Raw genomic sequence first — 22,500 nt, 5'->3', positions numbered from 1 at the left:
GTCCCAGGAGAGCTCACAATCTAAGTTTGTACCTGAGGCAATGGAGGGTTAAATGACTTACCCAAGATCACAGGGAGCAGCAGTGGGATTTGAACCGGCCACCTCTGAATTGTAAGACCAGTGCTCTAACCACTAGGCCACTTCTCTACTAGTACCAACATTCCATCTAGAATCTCAAATAGTAGCAACATTCCAGAATCTCAAAAAGTGGCAAAATCCCATATAGAATCTTCAATAGTAGCAACATTCCATATATTTATTTAGATTTTGCTCACACCTTTTTCAGTAGTAGCTCAAGGTGAGTTACATTCAGGTACTCTGGATATTTCTCTGTCCCAGGAGGGCTCACAATCTAGGTTTGTACCTAAGGTAATGGAGGGTTAAGTGACTTGCCCAAGATCACATGGGAACAGCAGCAGGATTTGAACCTGCCACCTCTGGATTGCAAGACTGGTGCTCTAATCACTAAGCCACTCCTCCACTAGCAACAATCTGTGTAGAATCTCAAATAGTAGCAACAGAATCTCAACATTCCATCTAGAATCTGAAACAGTAGCAACATTCCATGTGAATCTGACGTGCAGGACGTCAGACTCACAGAAACAGAAGCCTGCACTGCCATGTTGCTGATCTGCAAGGGCAGGCTTCTACATGGAATGGAATGTTGCTAGTGGAATAGCAACATTCCATGTAGAATCTCAAATTTGTATTTATTTATTTAGATTTTGCTCACACCTTTTTCAGTAGCAGCTCAAGGTGAGTTCCATTCAGGTACTCTGGATATTTCTCTGTCCCAGGAGGGCTCACAATCTAGGTTTGTACCTGAGGCAATGGAGGGTTAAGTGACTTGCCCACGATCATGAGGAGCAGCAGCTGGATTTGAACTGGTCACCTCTGGATTGCAAGACCGGTGTTCTAACTAGGCCACGCCTCCACTTTGAAAATTGCTTTGAACTTAATGGTTTTGGCGGTATAGAAATGTAATGTAATGTATGTAGTATAAACCCAGTTATACTTAGTATTCTATATAGCAAAGTAGGGCATCTACATTCCTTTATAGAATAGGCTCCAATTAGGTGCCCATATATAGAGTAGCCGTCCACATGTGTATCTACAACTTCTAGGAGCTACTGTTAAGAAATTTGGCCAAAGAACATCCCCTCAGTATTCAAAACTGTTTAACCAGTCAGTAATAGCTCCTATCTATATATATGAAAGGCACTTTGAAGCCTCAAGCCGGAAACTTGAGGCGCCCGAGATATCCGGTTTGGCCTGCAGGCTCCAGTCACTGTAGCTCCGCCCTCACATCAAAACGCGATGATGTTGAGGGTGGGGCGGCCCTCGCGTCAAAACGCGATGACGTTGAGGGCGGGGCGGCCCTCGCAACCACGTCACTGAGGAACGAAGGGACGAAGAGGAGAGGTGTGCAACTCGGAACGGAGGCATGGAGGGGGTGTCTGCAACTCGGGAGGGAGGGAGGGAGGACGGGGGGGAGGGGATTACCCTGCTAGCGCCCGTTTCATTTTTGCCAGAAACGGGCATTTCTTACTAGTATATATATAAATAAGGCTATGAACTTGGCATTTGATTTGTTGGATTTTGCTTACACCTTTTTCAGTAGTAGCTCTTGTATACTGCTTAGGGTTATGAATGGTGACTGCCTTGAATATTTATTACATCGTCTGGTGTTTACGACTTCTAATAGAGCTAGAAGAACATTGCATAATTCTCCCTTTGCTTTTCTTACTTCAAGGGGAGTTAAAAGATTTAAAACATGAAAAACTGCTCGCCTTTCAAGCTCCTAGAATTTGAAAAGAATTTCAGCCTTGTTTTAGTACTAATTCTAACTTCCTTTAATGTAAGAGAAATGTGAAGACAATGCTTTTCGAGAAATGTGTTTGATGTGATTCCCAAGCATTGTGATTTGATTATTGTTTCAGTATTTATTTAGATTTTGCTCACACCTTTTTCAGTAGTAGCTCAAGGTGAGTTACATTCAGGTACTCTGGATATTTCTCTGTCCCAGGAGGGCTCACAATCAAAGTTTGTACCTGAGGCAATGGAGAGTTAAGTGACTTGCCCAAGATCACAAGAAACAGCAGTGGGATTTGAACCAGCCACCTCTGGATTCCAAGACCGGTGCTCTAACCACTAGGCCACTCCTCCATTATAGCAACATTCCATGTAGAATCTCAGATAGTAGCAAAAGAATCTCAAATAGTTTATTTGGATTTTGCTCACACCTTTTTCAGTAGTAGCTCAAGGTGAGTTACATTCAGGTACTCTGGATATTTCTCTGTCCCAGGAGGGCTCACAATCTAAGTTTGTACCTGAGGAAATGGAGAGTTAAGTGACTTGCTCCTCTACTATAGCAACATTCCATGCAACATTCCATGTAGAATCTCAAATAGTAGCAACATTCCATGTAGACCAACATTCCATGTAGACTCTCAGATAATATCAACATTCCATATAGAATCTCAAATAGTAGCAAAAGAATCTCAAATAGTTTATTTGGATTTTGCTCACACCTTTTTCAGTAGTAGCTCAAGGTGAGTTACATTCAGGTACTCTGGATAGTTCTCTGTCCCAGGAGGGCTCACAATCTAAGTTTGTACCTGAGGCAATGGAGGGTTAGGTGACTTGCCCAAGATCACAAGGAGCAGCAGTAGGATTTGAACCGGCCACCTCTGGATTGCAAGACCAGTACTCTAATCACTAGGCCACTCCTTCACTTGGCCAGGGAGACACAAAGATGGAGGAAGCCACTCCTCCACTCCAGAGAGATTCTACATGGAATGTTGCTACAATTTGAGAGTCTACATGGAATGTTGCTATTTCTTTATTTGGATTTTACTCACAACTTTTTCAGTAGTAGCTCAAGGTGAGTTACATTCAGGTACTCTGGATATTTCTCTGTCCCAGGAGGGCTCACAATCTAGGTTTGTACCTGAGGCAATGGAGGGTTAAGTGACTTGGCCAAGATCACAAGGAACAGCAGTGGAATTTGAATCGGCCACCTCTGGATTGCAAGACTGGTGCTCTAACCACTAGGCCACTCCTCCACTCTGCATATGTAACCCTGGTCTCACCTGTGCACTAGCTCCGGCCCCAGGCCACAAAAGAAAATCCTTTCACAAGCTTCACAGTCTTCGCTCACTCTCAGGCCACTCTTACCACACACCTCATTTCAAGTCCACTTACAGCAGTGGCGTAGGAAGGGGGGCGGTGGGGCGGTCCGCCCCGGGTGCATGCCGCTGGGGGGGGGGGGTGTCGGCTCCGTTGGTTCCTTGCTCCCTCTGCCCCGGAACAGGTTAAATCCTGTTCCGGGGCAGAGAGAGCAAGGAACCAATGGAGCCGACGCAGCTCCCAGCGACGTGGACTCGGGGGCGGATCAGCCCTGCCGTCCACCCCTCACTTCTAAATCAATTAAGAATGCGCTCCAGGGGGGAGGGTGCACTCCAGAAGGGGGGGCGTGCCGAGGGGGGGGCGCTGTGCTGCACCCGGGGGGGTGCGCAGCGGCGACCCGCCCCGGGTGTCAGCCGCCCTCGCTACGGCACTGACTTACAGTCGAGCTGGGGTGGGTCAATGGTCCAGAATAGCGATCCGGGGGTTTGGGAGACACTTTTCCAGTTCTGGGTTCCACTCAACTCTTCAGTCCAGGAACCACACAACACTCTGAAGGGTTTAATAACAAACTTAACTTTTATTGCAACCTCTGCAATAGGCAAACTTTTAACTTGAATCTTCTTATAGTCAGTTAATAAACTCCAGCACAATTCAATTCCAGACATCTGTTATTCCCTCATTTTTCTTCATAACCAGGGTCTAGTCCTAACTGTTCCACTGTCCTGTATACCTAATCATCTTTATTTATAACTTACAAACTAGACATGTTCAACAGCAAACATCTGTAGTCCCGCCAAGGACATTAACGGGCTCAGCCATACCACTTGGAGTCGGGATTCCGCACCATAACTCCATCTCGAAGTGGTCAGGTCACCCCATAATACTCATCCATGACCTCAACATAATGGATCCAGATAGACCGGCCCATGGTCCAGTAAGCATACTGGGCAATAATGTGTCCCTGCATCCAGGGATTCACCATCTCAATAGGATAGGTAGGGTCATTTTTCATCCTGTGGAACATTTCTTCTTTTAACTAAGCCTCCCATTGTGCGTCCACTAAGCACGAAACTGGTAGCGGGACACAAGGGTAGGCCAGTCCCCACAGGCCCCACACTACCCTTGTCATGTATCAACAATCAACCCTGCTGATTTTTGGTAGCATGATTTCGGCTGCCCTGCCACTCACTATGCCGATCCCATTGAGTAGCTCCTCGGGCACTGATTCCCCCAGCCAGCACCCCTCCAGGGTTTCAGGGTTCAGCCCCTCTTATCTCTGAGCATCTACCACATTTGTAGAGATCCGGAAAGTTCCGAGGAGGCGGTCCACTTCTGGACTATGAACCACTCATTCAGAAGCCAAATTAACCGGGATACCCAAGTATGAAGTCAAATTTCCAGTCACCAAGCATAAAAAGTGTAACATTGTCATGGGCATAGGCAGCCCCGTCTCCTGATCTTTAGGGACAGTTCACATAGTACAGTTCCTGCGAAGCTGCAGAAAGTCCTGAGCAGGGCCAGTGCTTGGGTCTCTGGTGCCCCCCTGCAAACTATCAGTTGGTGCCCCACCCCGTCCAGCATCTCCTTTCTCTCTTCTCTCCCCCCCCCCCCCCCTTCTCTCACCCAGCACCCTTTTTCAGCCCAGTGCCTTAAAAGGTGAAGAACAAAAGTTGTTTGTTTGTTTTTTACTTGACAGCTTTTTAATTTATGTGAAAACTTCCCATATGTAGATATAAATATCATGAAATAAAATTGAATATCACTAAAACTGCTTACAAAATTATTGTAGCTGGTGGAAACAGCACTAATAAAGGCTATATTTTGTGCTCCCTTTTCTACACTGTTCTATACAATACAGTAATACATGGCCAAATTTCAGTGAGGATATCCTGTTTACTGATGGGTTCATCTTAACTGTTGTTGTAATCTGCCTCGGGAAGCCTGGTGTTACAAAGTTTGGAAGTAAAATTAAACTCTTCTTTCATTGGGGCACAAGGAATCACATGTTCACCTCATCTCTTTTGTACAAAATGGATTATTCTGTTTTGAGCATGTTTCAGGGACAAGTGGTTTTTCATAATGTAAAGGGTTAAAAAATATATAAAATTAAAGTGTGTCCCCTTTAAAGGGGCTTACTTGTGATCTTGGGCTGCTCCAGGGTATTTTGGGGCACTCCGGGCTTTTGCTGGTTTTTTGGGGGGGGTTCTTCTGATCCTCGTGTGGGTCTGACTGATTTTCGGGCTGTTTTTGGCCCATTTGGAGTGGTGGCCGCGTTTTCAGTGTTCCCCAGGCTTGCTCCGATGTTCTGGAGTCCCGTTTCGGGACCGGAGCAAGTCCTGGGGCTGAAGAGGCAGAGGGAGCAGCTGAAATCGCGGGTGGCGCGATTGGCGCGATCGTGATCGGAGCCGGGAGGAGAGGAGACTGGCCGGCTCTGAGCTTGTTTCCCTGCATGTGCGCTGAATCAGCGCATGCGCGAATGCAGGGAAACGCCGGTAGGCCGAAAAATGAAGCCTGGGCCTCGATTTTGATTTTTGGCCCGAAGAAAATGAAGAGGAGCGTCGGAAGGCTACCGGGGCTCGGGAAAGTTCAAAGGACCCCAGGATGGAAGTTTAACAGGGAACAAGCGGAGGTAATTAGAACATTTCAGGATGAACGTAAGGAATCCAGTACTTTGACCAGAGTGCTATTGGAAAAATTGGAGGAGGCTCCCAGATATCCTGCACTTTATATACCCAGGGATAAACGTATCTTGGATTTTTCTGGACAGAATATGAAAACTGGTGAACCCACTGTAGAAGAGTGGATCAAAATGACGAAATCAGCTCTGAAGGTGTTGAGAGTGCCACCAGAGGATCAATGGGAAGTGGTGCAAGACCATTTAAAAGGACCAGCTGGTGACGTAATGAAGATGTACAAAGGTGATAAAATTGACGTAGAAGATATGTTTAAACATTTGATGAAAGAGTTTGGGGATAGAGCTCCAATAAATTTGAGAAAACACGAATTCTATGGGCGAAAACAGTTACCAGGAGAATCAGTTAGATCATTTGGATGCGAGTTATTTGAAAGAATGAACAGGATACTGGCAAGAAAACCTCAGGCTATACCGGAGGTTGATGAAGTTCTGAAAGACCAGTTGATCCTAGGATTAAAAAGTGATAGTTTACAACGAGAAATGAAAAAGAAAAGTAAAGAGAATCCAGGAATCAGCTTCCAGGAGTTGCTGGCTGCAGCAATTGAAGGAGAGGAGGAAGAGGAGAGACTAGTCGGTGATGGAGAGCGAGACCGCTTGAGAATATTACCCCGAAGAAATGAGGGTTTCGTAAGAGCTACAGCAGTAGAAACAGACCTAACACTCCAAGCCATTCAGCAATTGGCGAGGGCAGTTGAAAAAATGGGCACTGACATGAATCAGAGGCAACAGGATCTCTATGAAGCGATTCAGAGGAGAGTGGAGGATACTGAAAGTTCCACTAGATGGAGGAACAGAAGAGAGGATGGAAGATATAGACCTGCTGAGTACAGAAGAACTGCTGAAAGAAGTGATGGCCGAGACATAATCTGTTTCCGTTGCCAGGAACCAGGCCATATCAGTCGCTTTTGTAGAAGTGAAAGAGTAAGAGACACGGAAGTGAGAAATAAGGCAGTTCAACATGTGGACAAAAGAGAACCTCAAGTAGAAGAAACTGTGGAACCTAGGTCTGGCAAGAGAGAGACAAAAAGTAATGAAAGAGTAGAATCGCCCAAACCTTCAACATCTCGTGGAGGAGTGAGAGCAATGGTGTCAGAAGAACCATCTTCAATGACAGAGTTAAAGAAAAATGCTGTGGGTCCTAAACCAATCATGGAAGTACGCATCGGGGGTATGCCAGTTAAATGTCTAATTGACACAGGATCAGAAGTGAGTACACTAACTGCTTCCTTCTTCTATAAAAACTTGGCCGTAGGAAATCGTCTGAAAGATGCAGCATGGATCATGCTGACGGCAGCTAATGGACTTGAGATACCAGTCATTGGGTGCTTAGAAATTGACGTAGAATGCTTTGGACAGAAGATTCCCAAAACTGGGTTCTTCATTGTCAGAGATGAACCATGGGATGTAGCTGCTGGAGAGGAACAAGTTCCTGGGATTTTAGGAACAAATATATTGAAGAACGTCAAAGGATGGTTGCAAGATGTTCTTTGTTTAAACGGCAGTCCAGACAAAGCTCTAATTTCGAGAATTGCTGTGGAAGTTCAGAAGCAGCAGAACTTCTCACAACAAAATGTGACAGTAGGATCTGCAATAAAAAAGATAACCATGCCAAAGGGATTGTTGGTGGCGAAACAACAAGGGTGTAAAAATTCTGATACAGCCTTTAATGAAGAAATAGGAAACAATAAAAGAAGGTTCTGGCCTGAACTCAAGGCAAAACAACAGGTGGTAACAGCTACAAGGGAAGAGTTATCTGCTGAAACGGAATTAGAACTCTCAACAGAAGCTATTAAGCGTTTGCAAAGAAGAGATGAAGTGCTGGGTCCCGTAATAGAGGCTCTAACGATGAAAGCTGATAAAGTAACATTCACAGATAAGAATAGTTGGAAATATTGGAAACAGAGATTTCATTTACAATTCAAACAAGGGATTCTATATAGAAGGATTACAAGTCCTAGAGATGGTGAAGTCCTTTTCCAGCTGATTATACCAAAAGAATTACAAACTGAAATTCTAACTGCCTGTCATGATTTTGCTGGGCATATCAGTAAAAGTGGAATGTTAAATTCAATGAGAAGAAAATATTATTGGTTGACCATGTCCAGTGATGTTGAAGCTTGGGTGAAGAAATGCAAAAGGTGTATACTAACCAAAGATACAATACCTAAAGACAAAGCTTGTCTCATTTGCTTCCATATACTTTAATGGGAAAAATGTATTTCAAGATGGAGAATGTGCCGAGATTCTCAACTGAAAAAGTTAGCTGACATTTTGAAAGCCAGCAGCTGATTGGTCCGTGTGGGTCAGATGGTCAAGCTGTGATGCTGTTGCTAGGGGAGACGAGTCTGTAAGACAGTGAGAAGAGCTTGTGTCACTGAGGGAGTCAGACCTGTATGTCAGTGGTGCTGCAGGTGAGTGGAACTTGGGTGCTAGTGAGTGAGAGGGGTTACTGTATGGCAGGCGTGCTGCAGGGGTGTGGAAGATTTGAGTGCTAAAGGGTGAGAGAATCTGGAGACGTGGGTTGTGTAAGGGAGAGAAAGGTGTATGGTTTTGAGAGTGAGTGGATCTGGCTATGAGAGAGCAATTAAAGTCAACAATAGCCTTCTCATTATTAGTGAGGGAAACACAGTGAGATCAGAGTAGAGAAAGGGAATAATACTTACCTGTTATTTTGAAATTAGTTAATTGGCCACCAGTTTTGACTTAAATTCCCAGAATTTCTGCTTACATTCATCAGGGAGCCAGGGTTTTCGTTCCTTTTTATTTAATTAAAGATCAGGTATCATCCACTCCATAATAACCTGGACCAGAACAACGAGCTCCAACGCAAGAAAGAGAAGAAGGCTGAGGAAGGTTTGCAGCTGTCTTGCAGCGAAGTACTTACCAGCACGAGCTTTGGACAAAAGACTTAATTCAATTAAAAGATTACATACATACTTACCTTTGGGTTCTTGACTGTGAGACCTGGGAAAACAACACAAACAACACAAAGAATCAGTCCTTTACATAGAAAAATAATCTTAACATTATTGTTCAATATTTTAGGTTAAAAAAGGTGAATACTTATCTGATGTATTGTTTGAAAGCAGGGGCGTAGCTACGGGTGGGCCTGGGTGGGCCCAGGCCCACCCAATTTCAGCCCAGGCCCGCCCAGCCCCAGCACCCATTGCCGGCCACTGTTGCTTTTCCTGTTGAGCAGCAGGGCCGGCGCTACAAAAAGAAGAAGCGCTAACGGCGCTAAGCACGAGAAATGTTTAAAAAAAAAAAAAAGCGCGGCACCAGCAGGCACTGTCTCGGCAGCCTTGAGGCATTGGCTGCTGAGGCATTGGCTGCTGGCTCGCAGGCTCCTCCCGTCTGCGGGAGGAGCCTGCGAGCCAGCAGCCAATGCCTCAGCAGCCAATGCCTCAAGGCTGCCGAGACAGTGCCTGCCGGTGCCGCACTTTTTTTTTTTTTTAAACATTTCTCGTCCTACGGTCCTTAGCGCCGTTAGCGCTTCTTCTTTTTGTAGCGCCGGCCCTGCTGCTCAACAGGAAAAGCAGCAGTGGCCGGCAATGGGAGCTGGCGCTGGCATGCAGGGCGGGCCTCGTCGAAGAAAAGAGGGAAAACATGGAAGGATGGGGAGAAAGAGGGAAAACATGGAAGGATGGGGAGAAAAAGAGGGAAAACAGATGGAAGGATGGGGAGAAAAGAGGGAAAACAGATGGAAGGATGGCAGAGAATGAGGGAAAACATGGAAGGATGGGGAGAAAGAGGGAAAACATGGAAGGATGGGGAGAAAAGAGGGAAAACAAATGGAAGGATGGCAGAGAATGAGGGAAAACATGGAAGGATGGGGAGAAAGAGGGAAAACATGGAAGGATGGGGAGAAAAGAGGGAAAACAGATGGAAGGATGGCAGAGAATGAGGGAAAACATGGAAGGATGGGGAGAAAGAGGGAAACATGGAAGGATGGGGAGAATGAGGGAAAACATGGAAGGATGGGGAGAAAGAGGGAAAACTTGGAAGGATGGGGAGAAAAGAGGGAAAACAGATGGAAGGATGGCAGAGAATGAGGGAAAACATGGAAGGATGGGGAGAAAGAGGGAAAACATGGAAGGATGGGAAGAAAAGATAGAAAACAAATGGAAGGATGGGGAGAGAAAGAGGGAAAACGGATGGATGGGGAGAGAGACTCTGGATGGAAGGATGGGGAGAGAAAGGGGAGAGTGGAAGGATGCAGAGAAAGGTGAGAGACTGGAAGGATGTGGAGAGAGAAGGGACACTGAACAGAAAAGGGTAGAATGATACAGAGACACTGGTTAGAAAGAGGAAGAGAGACATTAGATGGAAGGATCAGGAGAGAGGATAGATGGATGGAAGGATGGGGAGAGAAAGAGGGAAGACGCTGGATGGAAGGGTAGGGAGAAAGAGGTGACACTGGACGGAAGGATGCAGAAAGAAAGAGGGGTGACTACTGGAAGGATGGGGAGAGAGAGACTGGAAGGATGGGGAGAGAAAGAAGAGAGCTGCTGGCTGGAAAAGGAAAGTAGTGAAAGACTGGAGAATAAGAGGAAGGGGCATGGGGAGAACAAGGGTGAGAAAAAGATGAAAAGCCATAAGTAGATGAAGGAAATTAAAGAATGGATAGTAAGAATGAATTAAATCAGGACAGAGAGAGAGAGACAGAAAAATATTGAAGAAAGCAAAGAAAAAGGAGAGAAAAATGAGAAATGGCCAGGAAACCGTGGCAGAAGAGTTAAGCGAAAACGAAGGAAAGCAGAATCTAGAGACTGGGAGCGACACAATGAGAAAAAGTAAATGGCCATACAAGAAAGGTAAAGAAAATAATTTTATTTTTAATTTAGGATAAAGTAATATGGTATCTGTGTTAATGAAGTTTCAGAGACCAATACTTCCTTCCTTAGGTCAGGCGAGGATACCGTAACAACATTATACTGACCTGAGGCAGGAGGTTTTGGCCTCTGAAAGCTCATTGAAAAGGGTGTTAGGCTATTAAATACATTTTCTGAAATCTGATGCACTGAAAAGCAGCACTTTACCCTGTGTGACAAATGCATCTGATTAGCGTGACTAAATTTTGTTGGGGGAGGGGGGTAGAGAGAAAATTTTGTGCCCACCCACTTTGGGTTCAGGCCCATCCAAAATTGGCAGTCTGGCTACGCCACTGTTTGAAAGTAGTTCCAAGCTGTTATTGATTGCTATTAAAGAAAAGAAATAGAATTTCTGTTAACACCTGAAAGAAATTGAAATGCTGAAATTATTTGAAATTAGTTTAAATAAATTTTGATTTGTAACAATTTCCTTGGTTTGGCAAAGGCTCTGATCATTTTGCGGGGAAAACACTGTGACATCTTTCAGAGCCTGTTCCTTCAAGTGAGCGCACTTATGACATCATAGTGCGGGTTTACAATAAGTCAAAATAATAAAAAAATATATATATTTTCTTTCTTGCAGATCTCACATTTGTTTTAACATAACTAAATGGGCTGTAAGCCCCTAATGCATTTCATTGGTTTCCGTATATTTTGTCCCTGTGATGACTTATACTGTGCCAAAACCTGCCCTCCACCACCACTACCGCAGTAATGCCGCCATCCCCCTCCAGCGTACTAGAGTCCTACCCTGGTGGTGTAGTGGCCTCTGCGCCTGTGGGGACAGGAAAGAATCCCACTCTTTCCTGCCCGCTGCCGCTACTCTGTCTCCGGTGCTCTCCGCTTTTCTCTTCTGTGCAGTGGGCACCACCACCGTGTTTTCCCAAAACGGCTACGCTGACTGCTGCTGGAAGCCTCGGCAGCCATTTTTAAAATAAGGCAGGGCTGTCTGCGGCACAGAAAAGTGAAAAGCGCCAGAGATGGAGTAGCGGCAGTGGGCAGGAAAGAGTGGGTTTTTTCCTGCTCTCACAGCTTCAGAGACCACTACACCACCAGGGCAGGTGGCAAGATAGTAGTATGCGGGAGGGGGATGGCGGTATTGCTGTGGTTGTGCTGGGGGGGTAAGCAAGGGTAAGCATGGCAGTCTCTGCCGACCCCGAACGTTGGCGACCCCCTGCCATGCATACCCTGCTTACCATATTCCACCGGCCCTGGTCCTGAGGCTTCTCCCCAGCCTCTACCTTGCCCAGCAACATGGTAGGCACTGGTGCTGCCCTCCTGGGCACCACCAAAACCTCCTCCTGGGGGAGTACAGTTTCTGTGTCCATTGGATGTCTCCACCAACCCCTGCCTCGCATCCAGGTATGCAGGGGCTCCCGGCTGCTCTCTGAGAGGGATGATGAGGTGGTAGGAGCTCAGTCACTCAGCTCTTCCTCCTCCACACTCTCCCAATCCTTAATCTGCACCTCTGGCATTGCCAGTTTTGACAGGTCAGGTTTCCTCTCCAGGGGCTCCTCCGGCCTGACCCCTTCAGTGGCCATGGGGCTGGATGGCAGCTCTGGTTCTATTCTGGGGTCCTGCCCCAGGACTCTTTCTACAGCTAGGCCTTCTGTCATCCACTCCTGAACTTTGGCTCACAACGCGCTCCTCTCCTCTCGGGCCAACACACTCTCGTTTGCCTTGGAGGGCACCAGGCTTTGGCTACCCGACAACATACCACTTCTCGTTTGCCTGTAGAACCCTTCCTCACTGGTCAGATGGCATAGTTTGACCGGCACAGATTATAGTGCGGAAATAACACGCGGACAACTGAACCCTGAGGCAGGTCTTCGAAACGACGGCCATCGTAGGTCGTGGTCGAGGTATAGGAAGGACCCGCACAGACACCTGATAAGCTAAGTAATGCTGGTGTGAACTCTAACACTTAGTGGATTTGGAAATTTAATAAGCTGAGAACAGACAAGTTAACAGAGGTTTTCTGGCCGATGATGAAGAAGCCCAGCCCTCATAAGCGATAAAATACGCTGGGGGTTTCTCGAGGCCTTTCCTCTGACAAGCACTCTGACTGAGCGCTTCAAGCCTGTGTCAAATAATCTGATGCCTATCATTCGATATCGCCTTATTTTTCTAGATATTTGTTATACTTAAAAGGAGATTACCTCTGATTTCTTCTATAGCATATATATAGTTCACCTGTCCATGCAAGAAGAAAGTTGAAGGAGCAGCCTAGTGGTTAGTGCAAGGGACTGTAAACCAAAGGAACCAGGTCAGATCCCATTTCAGCTGTTTGGGGGGTTTTTTGTTACAATTGTGAGCTCTCCAGAAACAGAAAAATATCTACTGTACCTAAGCCACCTCCAAGCCTAAAGGCCATAGAAGTGGTGTACACCCGGGTACAGTCGGTATTTTTCTGTTCCTGTAGGGCTCACAATTACAAAATAAAAGAGTTAAAGTGGAATTTGGGCCTGGATCCCTTGATTTACAGTCCACCGCACTAACCACTAGGCTGACGCTCTGCCGTGCAAGAACATTTGTGCGGCCATTTTCAAAGAATGCTGCCGTACAGATAGCCTTGTCCTTTGTTTTCCCCTGTTCATAATTTGGACGTTCCAGTTGGTAAAAATGGATGCTCATGCTTGGCTTCTTCCAGAGGCTGGACTGATCATCAGCCTTTCCACATATTCACAGACTCATCCGGGCTGGAACTTACCCCCCAACGGGATTACCTCCGGAAGAAGCCATTAACCCGGCTCTTGGGTTTTGAGAGGAGGTGTTTCATTTTGTTAATTTCTAAAATTGAGAGAGAGAAGAGCAAGGAGAGTTTTTGTACCATTCATTTTTCTCATGTATATATGAGTTTTTGCGATTGGAGTTTTTCTCTCTTTTTTGTTCTCTATTGGAACCAGTGATAGTATTTTACTCCTGAAGAAAATAGTGGAAGGTGCAATTCTTTTGCTGAGTATTCCCTATTAGGAGGTTTGAGGTTCCTAGTTGATTTATTTAAAAACATTATGGTTATTTAACCTTGGAAATTGCAAAGTGAGACACCCATAAAACCTATATTTCAAACGTTTAGAGGTTTAGAACTTGAATTAAGATAGTTTGAAATTCCCAGGTTTAAATTTAGAGTAACTAGTGAGGTAAATAAATTTGCTGAAGACACAAATATATTCAAAGTTGATAAATCGCGAGAGGATTGTGAAAAATTACAAGAGGACCTTATGAGACTGGGAGATTGGGCACCCAAATGGCAGACAACGTTTAATGTGAGCAAGTGCAAAGTGATGCATGTGGGAAAGAGGAATCTGAACTATAGCTACGTAATGCAAGGCTCCACGTTAGGCGTCACCAACCAAGAAAGGGATCTCTGCGTTGTTGTTGATGATACATTGAAACCTTCTGCTCAGTGTGCTGCGGCGGCTAAGAAAGCAAATAAAATGTTAGTTATTATTAGGAAAGGAAAACAAAAGTGAGGACATTATAATGCCTTTGTATCGCTCCATGGTGCGACCGCACCTCGAATATTGTGTTCAGTTCTGATCACCACATCTCAAAAAAGATATAGTGGAATTAGAAAAGGTACAGAGAAGGGTGACGAAAATGATAAATTGGATGGGACGACTTCCCTATGAGGAAAGGTTAAAGCAGCTAGGGCTCTTCAGCATGGAGAAAAGGCGGCTGAGGGGAGATATGATAGAGGTCTATAAAATAATGAGTGGAGTGGAACGGGTAGACGTGATTCGTTTGTTTACTCTTTCCAAAATACTAGGACTAGGGGGCATGCGATGAAGCTACAAAGTAGTAAATTTAATACGAATCAGAGAAAATGTTTCTTCACTCAACGTGTAATTAAACTCTGGAATTCGTTGTCAGAGAATGTGGTAAAGGTTGTTAGCTTAGCAGGGTTTTAAAAGGGTCTGGACAGCTTCCTAAAGGAAAAGTCCATAGACCATTATTAAACAGACTTGGGAAAATCCACTGCTTATTTCTGGGATAAGCATCTTAAAATGTATTGAGCTTTTCTGAGATACTTGCCAGGTATTTGTGACCTGGATTGGCCACTGTTGGAAACAGGATACTGGGCTTGATGGACCTTTGGTCTGTCCCAGTGTGGCAATGCTTATGTACTTATATCTGTGTTGCCGTTAAAATTCATAGTGGTTTGCATTATCTTCATTAGATATGATTCCACGTAGCGCACAAACTCATTTCAGTATTGCTTTTTTATCTACAAGAAACATTTCAGATACTGCTTACTAAAAGACAACAAATTAAATTGATTCACAAGTAGACATAACAGCCTTCTTTTCAGATACACAAGATTGCCTGCTCCAATGTTACAGGTTTCAGCTCTAATTAACTTCTTTCAGCATCATCTCCCTGTCACCAACTGTTTTCTTTAACAGTTTGCTTTGCACTTCGTTACAATTAGCAGCTCTTTGCGAGCTTGAGCTGACAGCTGGCTTTCTCAGGTGGTTTGCCGGAGTGTGTTACTGAGATCTATGTAACAGACTCGGAAAATATACATTGAGGCAATATCCAATAGAAATGGATGGGGCTATTGAATGTGTAAGGATTTTAGAACAACGGGCACTGAGAAACGGAACCCAAAAACCACTAAAGAACTTTTGCATTGGTTGAAACCAGTGGGCTGAAGTGAAAAAACGAGTGAACGTAAGAGGAAATGAGGGCCATGTTTTCAGTAGGATTTCTCCTATTCCTATTTGTGCTACAACACTTTGTAAAAGCTGGGCCTAAACTTTCTCCTTAAACCCATTTTCTTGGAGTAGAGGAGTGGCCTAGTGGGTAGCCTGGGGTACTGGGTTCAATTCCCACTGCAGCTCCTTGTGACTCTGGGCAAGTCACTTAACCCTCCATTGCCCCTGGTACAAAATAAGTACCTGAATATATATAAACCACTTTGACTGTAGTTGCAAAAAAGCCACAGAAAGGCAGTATATCAAGTCCCATTTCCCTTTTCCCTATTTGAGATTCTACATGGAATGTTGCTATTTCACTAGCAACATTCCGTGTAGAAGCCTGCCTTTGCAGATCAGCAACACAGCTGCGCAGGCTTCTGTTTCTGTGAGTCTGAGTATGTGCAGGACGTCAGACTCACAGAAGCAGAAGCCTGCGCGGCCACATTGGTGATCTGCAAGGGCCGACTTCTACATGGAATGTTGCTAGTGGAATAGCAACATTCCATGTAGAATCTCAAATAGTAGCAACAGTGGAGGAGTGGCCTAGGAGTGGTTAGGGTGGTAGACTTTGGTCCTGGGGAACTGAGGAACTGAGTTCGATTCCCACTTCAGGCACAGGCAGCTCCTTGTGACTCTGGGCAAGTCATTTAACCCTCCATTGCCCCATGTAAACCGCATTGAGCCTGCCATGAGTGGGAAAGCGCAGGGTACAAATGTAACAAAAATAAAATAGATACTATTGGAGATTCTACATGGAATGTTGCTATTCCACTAGCAACATTGCACGTAGAAGGCTGCGCAGGCTTCTGCTTCTGTGAGTCTGACGTCCTGCATGTACGTGCAGGACGTCAGACTCACAGAAGCAGAAGCCTGCGCGGCCACCACTGGTGATCTGCAAGGGCTGACTTCTACATGGAATGTTGCTAGTGGAATAGCAACATTCCATGTAGAATCTCAAATAGTAGCAACAGTGGAGGAGGAGTGGCCTAGTAGTTAGGGTGGTGGACTTTGGTCCTGGGGAACTGAGGAACTGAGTTTGATTCCCACTTCAGGCACAGGCAGCTCCTTGTGACTCTGGGCAAGTCACTTAACGCTCCATTGCCCCATGTAAGCTGCATTGAGCCTGCCATGAGTGGGAAAGCGTGGGGTACAAATGTAACAAAAATAAAATAGATACTATTGGAGATTCTACATGGAATGTTGCTACTCTTTGAGATTCTACATGGAATGTTGCTACTATTGGAGGTTCTACATGGAATGTTGCTATTCCACTAGCAACATTCCATGTAGAAGGCTGCGCAGGCTTCTGTTTCTGTGAGTCTGATGTCCTGCACGTACGTGCAGGACGTCAGACTCACAGAAGCAGAAGCCTGTGTGGCCACATTGGTGATCTGCAAGGGCCGACTTCTACATGGAATGTTGCCAGTGGAATAGCAACATTCCATGTAGAATCTCAAATAGTAGCAACAGTGGAGGAGTGGCCTAGTGGTTAGGGTGGTGGACTTTGGTCCTGGGGAACTGAGGAACTGAGTTCAATTCCCACTTCAGGCACAGGCAGCTCCTTGTGACTCTGGGCAAGTCACTTAACCCTCCATTGCCCCATGTAAGCCGCATTGAGCCTGCCATGAGTGGGAAAGCGCGGGGTACAAATGTAACAACAACAAAAACCAGCAAAAGTAATAGCAGCTAGCTGATATTATGAAGAGTGCTCAGAGAGCATGAATTACACCTGTGAAGGCTGGTACTGCTGAAGAGCGTGAGACCCACTCTAACCCCACTCCATACAATTTGAAGCTGAGTGAACACTGCATTTATATGTTTAAAAGATCCTTTGTATACAAGTTGAGTGGCAGATCAATGATAACTAGCATACAGGAGGGAGGTAGGGTTATGAGTGCAATGATGTCTTGATTTGTTCATGCTTGCCTGTCAGCAGTCCAGCCATAGCAGCATGTTTTTACTGAGCACCCTTCATAATATTAGCTAGCTGCCTTTACTTTTGCTGTTTCACTTTGGATGTACAGTTCACAGCAAGTATATAAAAAAGAAAAAAAATAAGTAGTTACTGTGAAGCATAAAGGTTTCGTTTGAGTATTTGGTAACGTATTTTTTTTAAAACCAGGACGTTATATTTACCCCAGATTGATTTGAGTACGATACAAATTAAGCTGGCCCAAGTCCCGCGGTACACCAATGTGACAAAGCACACCGGTTGAAAAACACCGGTTTAGAGAACTAGACTTTTTTTGTAGATTGTTTTTCTGTTTTCTATGCATGAGCTGTGTGTTTGTAAGCCACAAGCTTTGTAGTATTATGTAACTAGTAAAAAAGGCCCGGTTACCACGTGAGTCTTTACCGCTAGGTGAATGGCTGGCGGTAGGGTCTCAGACCCAAAATGGACATGTGGCAATTTTGATTTTGCTGCACATCCATTTTCGGCAAAAATTTTAAAAAGACCTTTTTTACAGGCACACTGGAAAATGGATCAGTGCACGCCCAAAACCCGCACCTACACTACTGAGACCATTTTTCAGCACGCCTTTGTAAAAGGACCCCTATGTCCCTTGATAGAAAAGGTTTCTACCAGGCCCCAATTCTGGAATTGCCCCCCCTAAGGGCTTAGCCTATGATTATAACGGTATTGTCTAGCATCAGTACTTTGGTCTAGCTTTATTATTTTATTGCCATGTATAATTCATTCATTTTTTTTACCTTATATATTTTTTATGAATCCTGCCCTTTAATTTATTACTTCTTTTACATGAACTCTTTTTATTAGTTGTTGATGTTTTTACATCCTCCCTGGCATGGATTTGTTTATATTTTAGTATTAATTATAACAGTTATGTACTAATAAGTACTTTTTTAGATGTGTCATTTTATGTTTATTTTGTTTTTTATTATGTTTAATATTTGCTTTTTTAATATTTGGAAGTTTATTGATTTTAATTAGACTCATGAGAAAAGCCTCACAGCCGAAACACAATTCATGTAGAGCCTTGATTCTGCCATTCAATAAAGTTGATCATTACACCTTGCCATCTTAGTCATTGCCTTTCGTCACCTTTGCTGTGTCTGGTATTCTTCGTCTTTGCGGAGGATAGTTCTTCTGTGTTTTCCTGTCCAGCATTATTTAGTAACACTTCATTTTTGGCAGTAGTGTCTATAATGTGGAAGTCTTTTTTCACTGTGATATGATGTGATGTGATTTGACGTGATATGTTTCTTGTATACCATTAACTCCAGCGGTTTAACAAAAAAGGAAAGGGGAAAAAAAAAGAATTAGGACTGGAATTGTTTAAACAGATAACGTCTTTAACTGTTTCCTAAAAGAAAGATAACTAGCCAGCTCATTTTTGAAAGTGATCGCTGGCCATCTTCCGACATAAATCGGGAGATGGCCGGCGATCTCTCAAAAGCAGCCAAATCAGTATAATCAAAAGCCGCTTTTTTGACATCGCCGCTTTCCCTTTGCGGAGCCAGCGAAAGTTCAAGGGGGCGTGTTGGCGGCGTAGCGAAGGCGGGACATGGGTGGGCATGGACGTGGCTAACAGATGGCCGGCTTCAGCGCATAATGGAAAAAACAAAAGCGGTCTTAATGAGTATGTCACCGGTTTTACTTGGTCATTTTATTTTCACGACCAAGCCTCAAAAAGGTGCCCCAACTCACCAGATGACCACCAGAGGGAATGGGGGATGACTTCCCCGTACTCCCCCAGTGGTCACCAACCCCCTCCCACACTAAAAAAATAAAAACCTTTTTTACCAGCCGGTATGCCAGCCTCAAACAGCAGTATGCAGGTCCCTGGAACAGTTTTTGTTGGTTGCAGTGGACTTCAGGCAGGTGGACTCAGGCCCATCCCCCCATACCTGTTACACTTGTGGTGCTAAGTGTTGAGCCCTCCAACCTCCCCCCCCCAAAACCCACTGTACCCACATGTAGGTGCCCCCCTTCACCCATAAGGGCTATGGTAATGGTGTAGAGTTGTGGGGAGTGGGTTTGGGGGGGATTTGGGGGGCTCAGCACCCAAGGTAAGGGAGCTATACACCTGGGAGCTATTTGTATATATTTTTTTTTATTTTTAGAAGTGCCCCCTAGGGTGCCCAATTGGTGTCCTGGCATGTCAGGGGGACCAGTGCACTACAAATGCTGGCTCCTCCCACAACCAAAGGGCTTGGATTTGGCCGGGGTTGAGATGGCTGCCATTAGTTTCCATTATCACTGAAAAAATAAAAGCGGCCATCTCAAACCCAGCGAACTCTGGCATTTGGCCGGTCCAAACCGTATTATCGAAAGAAAAGATGGCCACCCATCTTTTTTGATAATACGGTTCCAGCCAGCTGTTTGCGGCGCCGCCAAAATAGATCGCCGGCAATCTATTTCGCCGGCACCGTTCAATTATTCCCCTCTAGAGGAACCACACAAAACCTGAGGTAGAGAGAGCCAAAACTGAGGCGATTGAAAACAAAAGCATGATTCCAAAATCTATTTAAATTTGATACCAAAACTGTTGTTTCCCATCGTCTTGTAAGTCCTGAAGGTTGGTGTTATTTATGAGACCAACCTTCAGGACTTACAAGACGATGGGAAACAACAGCTTTTTTCTTGCCTTTCTGTAGATATGAATGTTCCTTTTTTTGTGTGTGTGCTACACTGTTTGATTTTCTTTACTAAATATCCAAACCAGAACACAAATTGCCAAAACTCAAAGCTGTTCAAACTCAAATGCACTGCAAAGGCTACCCACACAGTGTTAGTATATATTTCAAAAAAAATTTTATGAATACCCTCAGAATTTCCACTCATTGCTGCAGGTGATAATATCGCTGCCTGGTGGTTCAGCACTTCGATCATCGGGTGATTCTTTTTGTATATTTTATTTTTATTTATGTATTTATTTATTGCATTTGTATCCCACATTATCCCACCTCTTTGCAGGCTCAATGCGGCTTACAATACATCATGGATAGTGGAAATAAGAGAATAGACATTTGTTATTACAGAAGGATTTTGGGTTGAATGGTAATGGAATACATGATAGTGATATAACAAAAGGCATTCTTAACATTTCTGGATATATGTGGGGAGTTTCGCATGTGTTGATCTTTGTGGTATATCTTGTCGAAGAGATGGGTCTTTAGTAGTTTGCGGAAGTTGGTCAGTTCATAGGTCGCTTTTAGGTTGCGTGGCAGCGCTTTCCAGAGTTGCGTGCTCATATAGGAAAAGGTTGATGCGTGCATTAATTTGTATTTTAGACCTTTACAGTTGGGGAAATGAAGATTAAGGAATGTGCGAGATGATTTTTTAGCATTCCTGGTTGGAAGGTCTATCAGGTCTGACATGTAGGCTGGGGCCTCGCCATGGATGATTTTATGTACTAGGGTATATACTTTGAACGTGATGCGTTCTTTGAGTGGTAACCAGTGTAGCTTCTCTCGTAGGGGTTTTGCACTTTCGTATTTTGATTTTCCAAATATGAGTCTGGCCGCCGTGTTCTGGGCTGTTTGGAGTTTTTTTGAGTATTTGCTCTTTGCAGCCAGCATAGAGTGAGTTGCAGTAGTCTAGATGACTGAGTACGAATGATTGTACCAGATTGCGGAAAACGGTCCTTGGAAAGAATGGTTTTACTCTTTTTAATTTCCACATTTGAGTGGAACATCTTTTTGGTTGTGTTTTTCGCGTGATTCTCAAGTGTTAGGTGACGATCAATGGTGACTCCAAGAATTTTCAGGGTTTCCGAAATTGGTAGATTTAGTTTTGGTGTGTTGATTTTGTTATGATTTTGTTATGCTGATCAGGTGATGTTAATTCTCCATTCACCTGCTGTGAAATATAATAGGTATATATATAAACAGTAGCCAATGCTGCTAATATAATAAACGAATTCACATGCACTTATCTTGTAATCCGTGAAAGCTCCGTCTTGCAGCAATGAGTGGAAATTCTGAGGGTATTCATAACATAATTTTTGAAATATATACTAACACTGTGTGGGTAGCCTTTGCAGTGCATTTGAGTTTGAACAGCTTTGAGTTTTGGCAATTTGTGTCCTGGTTTGGATATTTCGTATTGTATACTATATACCAGAGACTGTAGGATTTTTGGTATTAGTATCTGATTTTCTTTAGTGGCATTACATTTGATTTCCTTTTGTGTTTAAAAAAAAAATTCATTCTGGGAACTTGATATTTTGGTTCATTTATCACTCGGAAGGTATAATGAAGCAATGAGAGCATTTGAATCAGGGGCGTAGCCAGACAAGAGATTTTGGGTGGGCCTAGGTAAGAAGTGGGTGGGCACCAAGTGTTTCCCCCCCCCCCCCCCCCCCCACCACCATAAACTTATCTCAGCTGGCAAAAAAAAAAACACTTCTTTCCACTTTGGCAGTCTGCAGCAGGCATGCGCTGAAAACTGAGCATGTGCAGATGCCGGTATCATGGAGAGTAGTGTTTTCGTTACCATCAGGGGGAAGTCTTCAGCTGGCGGAGCTTGGGATCCCCACCAGCTACCACTAAGTGTGTGCTGCTGTTGGGTGGGCCTGATTTGAAAAAGTTCGCATGTCTTGGCAGTCATTTTCATATTAACTGCTCACAGACTGGTCCTGACTGAAAACCTTCCATTTATATATATATTATTCTTTATTATCATGGGTGGTTTTCTATTTTCCTTTTTAGCCCCATTTTTTTTCTTTACACTATTCTGTTTTGGCCAACATTTCAAAAAACATTCTGACTACTTAGGCTTTCCCCCACTCTCCCTAATGGACCCTCACGGGCTTTTACGGTCCCCATTGGACCTGCCTCTGACTTCATCCATGTATTTTTAGTAGGAAGAAGTGATCCTCTGATCCACCACTGCTATTTTTCAAATTGGCACCTGTCAATCTGAAAGTGGTTCAGGCCTCAGGTCAGCCTGCACCATACTGACTAAAAGAAGTGGTGGGGCAGGAGTAACAGAGGATCACTCTTGCCTGCAAAAGACCCGTGAAGGCAGCAGGGAGGCATGGGTGAACCCAGAAGGGTCCTGGGACATGGATAGGCTCCAGGCAGCAGGGAGGCATGGGTGAACCCAGAAGGGTCCTGGGACATGGATTGGCTCAAGGCA

The sequence above is a fragment of the Microcaecilia unicolor genome, chromosome 3 (genome assembly GCF_901765095.1).
Source record: "Microcaecilia unicolor chromosome 3, aMicUni1.1, whole genome shotgun sequence".
Classification (NCBI taxonomy): Eukaryota; Metazoa; Chordata; class Amphibia; order Gymnophiona; family Siphonopidae; genus Microcaecilia; species Microcaecilia unicolor.
This window is presented reverse-complemented; position numbering follows the sequence as displayed.